Source organism: Hyperoodon ampullatus (assembly GCF_949752795.1).
Source record: "Hyperoodon ampullatus genome assembly, chromosome: X".
Lineage (NCBI taxonomy): Eukaryota > Metazoa > Chordata > Mammalia > Artiodactyla > Ziphiidae > Hyperoodon > Hyperoodon ampullatus.
The window spans coordinates 72635417-72643416 of NC_136913.1; positions in this window are offsets into that span (position 1 = coordinate 72635417).

Genomic DNA, 8000 nt, shown 5'->3' on the forward strand with positions numbered 1-8000 from the left:
TCGCTTCTAACTCTATTGATTTGAGTCTTCTCCCTTTTTTTCTTGTTGAGTCTTGCTAATAGTTTATCAATTTTTTTTTAATCTCAAAGAACCAGCTTTTAGTTTTATTGATCTTTGCTCTTGTTTCCTTCATTTCTTTTTCTTTTATTTCTGATCTGAATGTTTTTATTTCTTTCCTTCTGCTAACTTTGGGGATTTTTTGTTCTTCTTTCTCTAATTGCCTTAGAGATTAGGTTGTTTAGGTGTAAGATTAGGTTGTTTATTTGAGATGCTTATTGTGTCTTGAGGTAGGATTTTATTGTTATAAACTTCCCTCTTAGAACTGCTTTTGCTGCATCCCATAGGTTTTGGGTTGTCGTATTTTCATTGTCATTTGTTTCTAGGTATTTTTTGATTTCCTCTTTCATTTCTTCAGTGACCTCTTGGTTATTTAGTAGTGTACTGTTTAGCCTCCACGTATTTTTATTTTTTACAGATTTTTTTCCTGTTTTTGATAACTAGTCTCACATGATTGTGGTTGGAAAAGATACTTGATGCAATTTCAATTTTCTTAAATTTACCACAGTTTGATTTGTGACCCAAGATATGATCTATCCTGGAAATTGTGCCATGGGCACTTGAGAAGAAAGTTTATTCTGTTGTCTTTGGGTGGAGTGTCTGATAAATATCTATTAAGTCCATCTTGTGGTATGTATCATTTAAATCTTGTGTTTCCTTATTTATTTTCATTTTGGATGACCTGTCCATTGGTGAAAGTGGGGTGTTAAAGTTCCCTACTATGGTGGTGTTACTGTCGATTTCCCCTATTATGGCTGTTAGCATTTGCCTTAAGTATTGAGGTGCTCCTATGTTGGATGCATAAACATTTACAATTGTTATACCTTCTTCTTGGGTTGATCCCTTGATGATTATGAAGTGTCCTTCTTTGTCTCTTGTAATAATCTTTATTTTAAAGTCTACATTGTCTGATATGATAATTGCTACTCCAGCTTTCTTTTGGTTTCCATTTGCATAGAATATCTTTTTCCATCCCCTCACTTTCAGTCTGTATGTGTCCCTAGGTCTGAAGGGGGTCTCTTGTACACAACATATATTCAGGTCTTGTTTTTGTATCCATTCAGCCAGTCCATGTCTTTTGGTTGGAGCATTTAATCCACTTACATTTAAGTTAGTTATCAATATGTATGTTCCTATTACCATTTTCTAAATTGTTTTGGGTTTGTTATTGTAGGTCTTTTCCTCCTCTTGGATTTCCTGCCTAGAGAAGTTCCTTTAGCATTTCTTGTAACTCTGGTTTGGTGGTGCTGAATTCTCTTAGCTTTTGCTTGTCTGTAAATGTTTTGATTTCTCCGTCGAATCTGAATGAGATCCTTTCTGGGTAGAGTAATCTTGGTTGTAGATTTTTCCTTTTCATCACTTTAAATATGTCCTGCCACTCCCTTCTTGCTTGCAGAGTTTCTGATGAAAGATCAGCTGTTAACCTTATGGGGATGCCCTTGTATGTTATTTGTTGCTCTTCCCTTGGTGCTTTTAATATTTTTACTTTGTATTTAATTTTTGATAGTGTGATTAATATGTGTCTTGTCGTGTTTCTCCTTGGATTTATCCTGTATGGGACTCTCTGTGCTTCCTGGACTTGACTATTTCCTTTCCCATATTAGGGAGGTTTTCAACTATAATCTCTTCAAATATTTCCTAGTCCCTTTCTTTCTCTCTTCTTCTCGGATCCCTATAATTCTCATGTTGGTGTGCTTAATGTTGTCCCAGAAGTCTGAGATGGTCCTCAATTCTTTTCATTCTTTTTCCTTTATTCTGCTCTGTGATGGTTATTTCCACTATTTTATCCTTCAGGTTACTTACCCATTCTTCTGCCTCAGTTATTGTGCTATTGATTCCTTCCAGAGAATTTTGAATTTCATTTATTGTGTTCTTCATCATTGTTTGTTTGCTCTTTAATTCTTCTAGGTCCTTGTTAAATGTTTCTTGTATTTTCTCCATTGTATTCACAAGATTTTGGATCATCTTTCCTATCATTACTCTGAATTCTTTTTCAGGTAGACTGCCTATTTCCTCTTCATTTGTTTGGTCTGCTGGGTTTTTACCTTGCTCCTTCATCTGCTGTGTTTTCCTCTGTCTTCTCATTTTGCTTAACTTACTGGTTTGGGGTCTCCTTTTTGCAGGCTGCAGGTTCGTCGTTCCTGTTGTTTTTGATGTCTGCCCCCAGTGGCTAAGGTTTGTTCATTGGGTTGTGTAGGCTTTCTGGTGGATGGGACTAGTGCCTGTGTTTTGGGAGATGAGGTTCGATCTTGTGTTTCTGGTGGGCAGGACCACATCCTGTGGTATGGGGTGTCTGTTACCTTATTATGATTTTAGGCAGCCTCTCTGCTAATGAGTGAAGTTGTGTTCCTGTCTTGCTAGTTGTTTGGCATAAGGTGTCCAGCACTGTAGCTTGCTGGTCACTGAGTGGAGCTGGGTCTTAGTGTTGAGATGGAGGTCTCTTGGAAAACTCCCCATTTGATATTATGTGGAACCGGGAGGTCTCTGGTGGACCAGTGTCCTGAACTCGGTTCTCCCACCTCAGAGGCACAGGCCTGACACCTGGCCAGAGCACCAAGACTTTGTCAGCCACACAGCTGCTAGTGTTGTAGGGTCTCCTGCAGAGGCAGGGGGTCGCTGTGGCTTACCTTGGGGACAAGGACCCTGGCATCAGAATTTCTGGGATGTACTCTTTGCTTCTGCCCTCCCAGAGTCTGCCCTTAGACCCCTCTGACCTAGGTTTTTGTTTTATGAGATAAAATTTTCAACATGTAGTTAAACCTGGTCTTCCTAAAGCCAGGCCGCCTTCAGCAGCAACTTTTTCCAGCCCCTCTTGCTCTTGTGTACTTTTGACATGATCCCACTGTCTTTGATGGTTGTCTTGCTCATTGACACAATATAACACAATTTCATCTTGTTTATTTCCTATCTCAAACCTAGAATTAGCTATTACCCCCAGTAAGTCCTCATACTTTTTCTGTGGAATAGTATTAAGAGAACTTTTTGTGCATCATTTTGTATATTTTTATCATAGACTAAAGGAAAAATATTTGTAGTCAATGTTGATTTAAGCTAGCTTTATTATAATATTACTTAAACATAAATAACTGTAGAGCTATGTATAAATAAATATCGTAGGCTTACGGTGCTTATACAATTAGAAAACCAAAGCAATAAACAACAAAACTAATAAATTAACAGCATTAATGCTATGCATTATATTGTTTTGCTGAAAGTAAATTACATTTCATAACATGAATATGGCTCCACAATAGCATATTGAACATAGCTTACCTTATTGTATACTATGGGATGACTCACTTGCCCCACCACTTTATTCCAGCTACCAAGAAATTGTACTATGTACAGCACACCTGGTATATGACCGGACCATACAATTTACAAAGTCTGACTCCTTCATTTCATATCAACCCAAAATAATTTAAGTGGTACTCTCTGGTGTTGATGTGCTTGTAAATACAAAAACAAATGTGAGTGTTGATAATGTATGACAGTGTTCAGTTACAAAGCAGTCTTCCTGATGATTCTGAATATGCTTATGTTAATTTATTTTAGATTATTTCCTTGGGAGACGGCCAGGTGCTGATTAAAGAAAGAAGTCTAAGAGTTTTCAGAGAACAGGTTGAAGTTAAAGGGAATGTATCTGATGACAAACTGTGACTTCGGAAGTACATGAGGAAGGAGAGACAGCAACATGTGGTTTCTAAATGTACCATAGCAAAACACTATTAGTTAGCCAAGACTACCAAGGGAAGTAGAGGGAGTGAAGTGAGCAAGCTACAAAACAAAGCAACTACAAACTACAAAGAGTTTATAGCACCTAACTAATATTGGTCTTGGAGCTAATGTGAAACTGCAAAATGCTGAAGCATGACTATAAAAGCAACACTTACTATTTAAAATAATAGCACAAACAGCCATCCTTAACATAGTATTTAATTTACCCTTCAAATAAATATTGACCAAATATCTAAAAGATGTATGTTGGATCGTCTTCCACATGGTTGTCCAGCTGGGAGTCCTACAAGTCTCCTTCTCTCCTTTCCTGAATATCATCTTTGACTTCCAGTGGGAGTTGACAGTAATGTTTAAGCAGGGGAATGATATATCAGTTTTGTTTGTTTTGTTATGCAACGTGATCTTTGTGGTGGTGTATACTCTACACAGTAAAAGATATCAAGTGGAGTAAAGAGAGACTTGTAGCCGAGAAATGAGTTAGGAGGCTATTGCACAGACCTATTTGCTGAGGGCCTCAACTGAAATGAAATTGAAGTCAGGAAGCTTGATTTGAGATATTTTTCTGATCTGGTGATATTTTTATTTCAGGATTTGATGGCAAATGGACCAGATAGATGAACAAGTTAGGAAGGTGTTGCAGTAATCCAGGTAAGAAGGGATGTGAACCCAAACAGGGTAATGATATTAGGAATGGAAAAAATTGGATGAATTCCACAGATATTAAGGAAGTAGAAGTCTCAGGACATTTTGATGGAAGAGATGTTTGGAGAAAGAGGAGAGCAAGGATGATCTTCATGTTTTAAAAATTATCTACCACAATGTACTGTTCACAAAAGTTTTTAATGTAGAAACCCCACATCTTTCTCAGATTTTTCCATGTCTCCTATTGGAATTGTCATTGGGAGAAGACCTTTCAAATAGTATTTGCCAGGGTATCCAATGTAGAAAAGCAGCATGGATGGGAACATACTCATAAAAATACCTTTCTTCATCTAGGAGGGAAAATAAAAGTGTAAACAAATAATACCTACAGGGGTCAGCAAACTATGGTGCACAGGCCAAATCTGGATGGCTGCCTGTATTTTTAATGGCCTGAGACTAAGAATGTTTTTTACATTTTAAATAGTTTTTAAACATTCAAAGAAAAATAATTTTTCAAGACACTTTAAAATGACAAAATTCAAATGTCAGTGTCCATAAATAAAGTTCTACGGAGCACAGCCATGCTCATTTGTGTACATACTGTTTATGTCTGCACTGGGGCCACAGCTGCAGATTGAATAGTTGTGACAGAGACCCTATAGCCCTCAAAGCCTAAAATATTTACTACTTGGCTCTGTACGTAGACAGTTTGCAGACTCCCGGTCTTCTATAAGCCAGATACTGTGCCAGGGCTTTCACACCGTGTCTCTTTTACTTTTCTCAAAACCTTTAGTGGTATATTAGGTTAGAGAGACATGGAGAAATTATCTAGCTGATGGAGAAAAATAACGTTTTATTTGTAAAATATTCAAATTATTTAGGCAAAGGTAATGTTACTTTTTCTTTTTCTTTTTTTTAAGGATCGTACCCTTTCCCTCCTTAAACTCTGTTATTCATTCCAAATGTTCATAGTACTAAAGCTAAATTTCCAGAACATAAGGCCCTTTGCAAATGCAACCTTTTAGTCACATTGCATCACTCTTTTCCCCACCCTTCACCACTGAATTTCTCACTGTTCTCCCATTTTGTCCAGACACAAGCTGAAAGTGACACATTCAAGATATTTAATATTCACTTCATTTAGGTCCTTTGTCCACCTTTCCCTTCTATGCTTTTCTTCACTTTACTTTCTTCATCGAAATGTCTACCATTAGGAAATATAAAAGAAATGAAGGAGGGAAACTGCAAAACACACAAGGGTTTCATTTGGGGGAGGTAAACCTCTTATCACTCTGGTCAGCCTAATTGGTCAAATCCTCGAGGGTAGGGCCGATTTTTTCTTAACGGCATCCAACATCTATGAGAGGTTCAGTGAGTGGCCATTCAGATATTAATTCTCCCCCTCCCCCTCTTCCTCTCCTTTGAGAAACCTGGAAAACAGAAAATCTTCCCACGGAAACTCCTCAGGGTCGCGCCAAGATCGAGGCTTGCGCACTGGGTCTCGGCCAGTAGCACAGCCCCGGCTTGCAAGTCCGCGGGGTCTCCGGGCAGAAACCCAGCGCGGGCTCCTGGATCGACCGCGCGCGCGTGCGCGCTCCCCCTCGGCCCCCTACCCTGCAGCAAGGGGAGCGTGACGTAATGCAACCTCAGCAAGTCAGCCGCGATATAAAGGAGGACTAGGCGGCGCGCCTCCCAGACGCAGAGTAGCTTGTGATTGGCTCGAGCTGCGGAACCTCGGAAACCCGAATGTGAGGAGCTTACGGATCCACAGCTGCCGCCCCCCGCAGAAATCCGGAGCGCGGTCAGAAGCCAACTGGCGGTGGCGGCTGCAGGTAAGGAGACTCCTGGGGAGAAAGTAGAGGGACTCGGGTCCGCTGCGCTCAGTGTCGTTAGAGTGTGTTGAAGAGAGGCTCCCACCCAGCGTGTAGTGTAGGACGAAGGGAACAATGGAAGTGGCGTCTAGTCCCTAAGCGTTCCCTCCCCCTCGGACAGACAGTGTTTCTCCTCAGCAGCAGCGGGTGGCTGGAGGAATTGAGAGAATTACTTCCCCCTCAGCCGATACGTTCATCCCCAAGGCCAGAGCCCCCGGGGGCGAGAGCCGTCGTGGAGGCCGTCGGTGGTTTAGGGTGACGGGAAAATGGCGGAAAACAAAACAGTGAAGTGAAGAATGCGGCGGCCCCCTGGCATTTTCTCTCGGCGACCCCCCCCCCCCCCCCCGCAATACTCCTCTAGGTTGCACTGCCCCTACCTTGCCCCCGCCCCCCCCGCCTGCCGCGGATGGTAACCTTGGAACGCGCGAGGGATGGCGGCGTTTGCGAGAAGGTGGCACTGAATCGGGCATTTTAGGGGCTAGGGAGCCGTCAGAGCCTGGGGTGGGGGTGGGGGGCCGTGTGCGGCAACTGTCGCCTCCGTTAAAACACCACCATTTTGGTTCCCAGCCGCCGTCTCCCGTGTAGCGGGGCAGAGGTAGCAGGAGGAGGATGAGGGGTTGGGCAGCACGGCGTGGGTAGCAGCGGTGGCGACCGCTGCACCAAGTGCGGGAGGAGGGGAAAGGGTATTCTTGTCTCTTCGCTCTCTTGACTTTCCACTGCGAAGGTTCTCTTGTTTGGTTGAAGATCCAGGCAGATGGGTAATATATGGGAGGGCACATGTGTGCATTCTGCTCAAAATGATTGAAACTTGGCATGATCATGGGAAAGGGAGACTTCTGCGGGAAGAGGGTTGCGTCCAAAGCTGCAATACTGCTACTTGCCAGGGCTCCTTTGTCTCCTATCTCTGCTAATACTACTTTCACATTCTCTTGCTCTGCCGCCTTAGGATTTCTCTCCTGTTCTTCACCCTATTTACATTATTGAGAAGCTAGGTCCTGAGTGAACTCTGTTTAGAGGAGACGAGGAGACGAATGAGAGTAAAATGTGTGTGTGGGGGGGGTTTGTCTTGTTTTGATTTTTGTTTTGTGATTTCTGCTCCCCACATATTTATGGAAAGATGTTTACTTGAAGAGTACTTGATGGTTACCTCCATTCAATAAGGATGGGAGATACACTCTTGAGAAGACTGAGAAGCCTAGCTATCTATTTGCTGTTGAATCGTTAACACACTGCTGTTCTCATACCTCATTCATTATTGATCTTATTGAAACTTCCTATATGGGAAAAAGGTGCTCCAATTTATTTATTTGGTATTCTTACAGTGTGATACTTCCCGTAATAGTTGCACTGTGTGTTAAAATTTTTACACTTCATTGAGCACTAGTGCAGATTTTTCTCTATGAATTTGGCAAGGGTAACGCTTGCCCTTGGTTGGTTCTCTTTCACTTTCCAAAATGAGGTTTTGCTAGTGATTATTAAAATATGCTTTAGGGAAGATTTTGGTTTAATCAGGTGGTCGAATTCTAAGTGAAATAACGTTGCTTATGTCATTTTAGGTAGTTGTTTCTGTTGCAATTCCTTCGGTTGCTTTTTAGATTAGCAGTTTTGAGCATATGAACCCTTCCTAATCTCACCCTGCGCAATAAAGTGTAAAGAAAAAGTCTTAAGTTGTGTAAGAGATTTGGTTTAAAA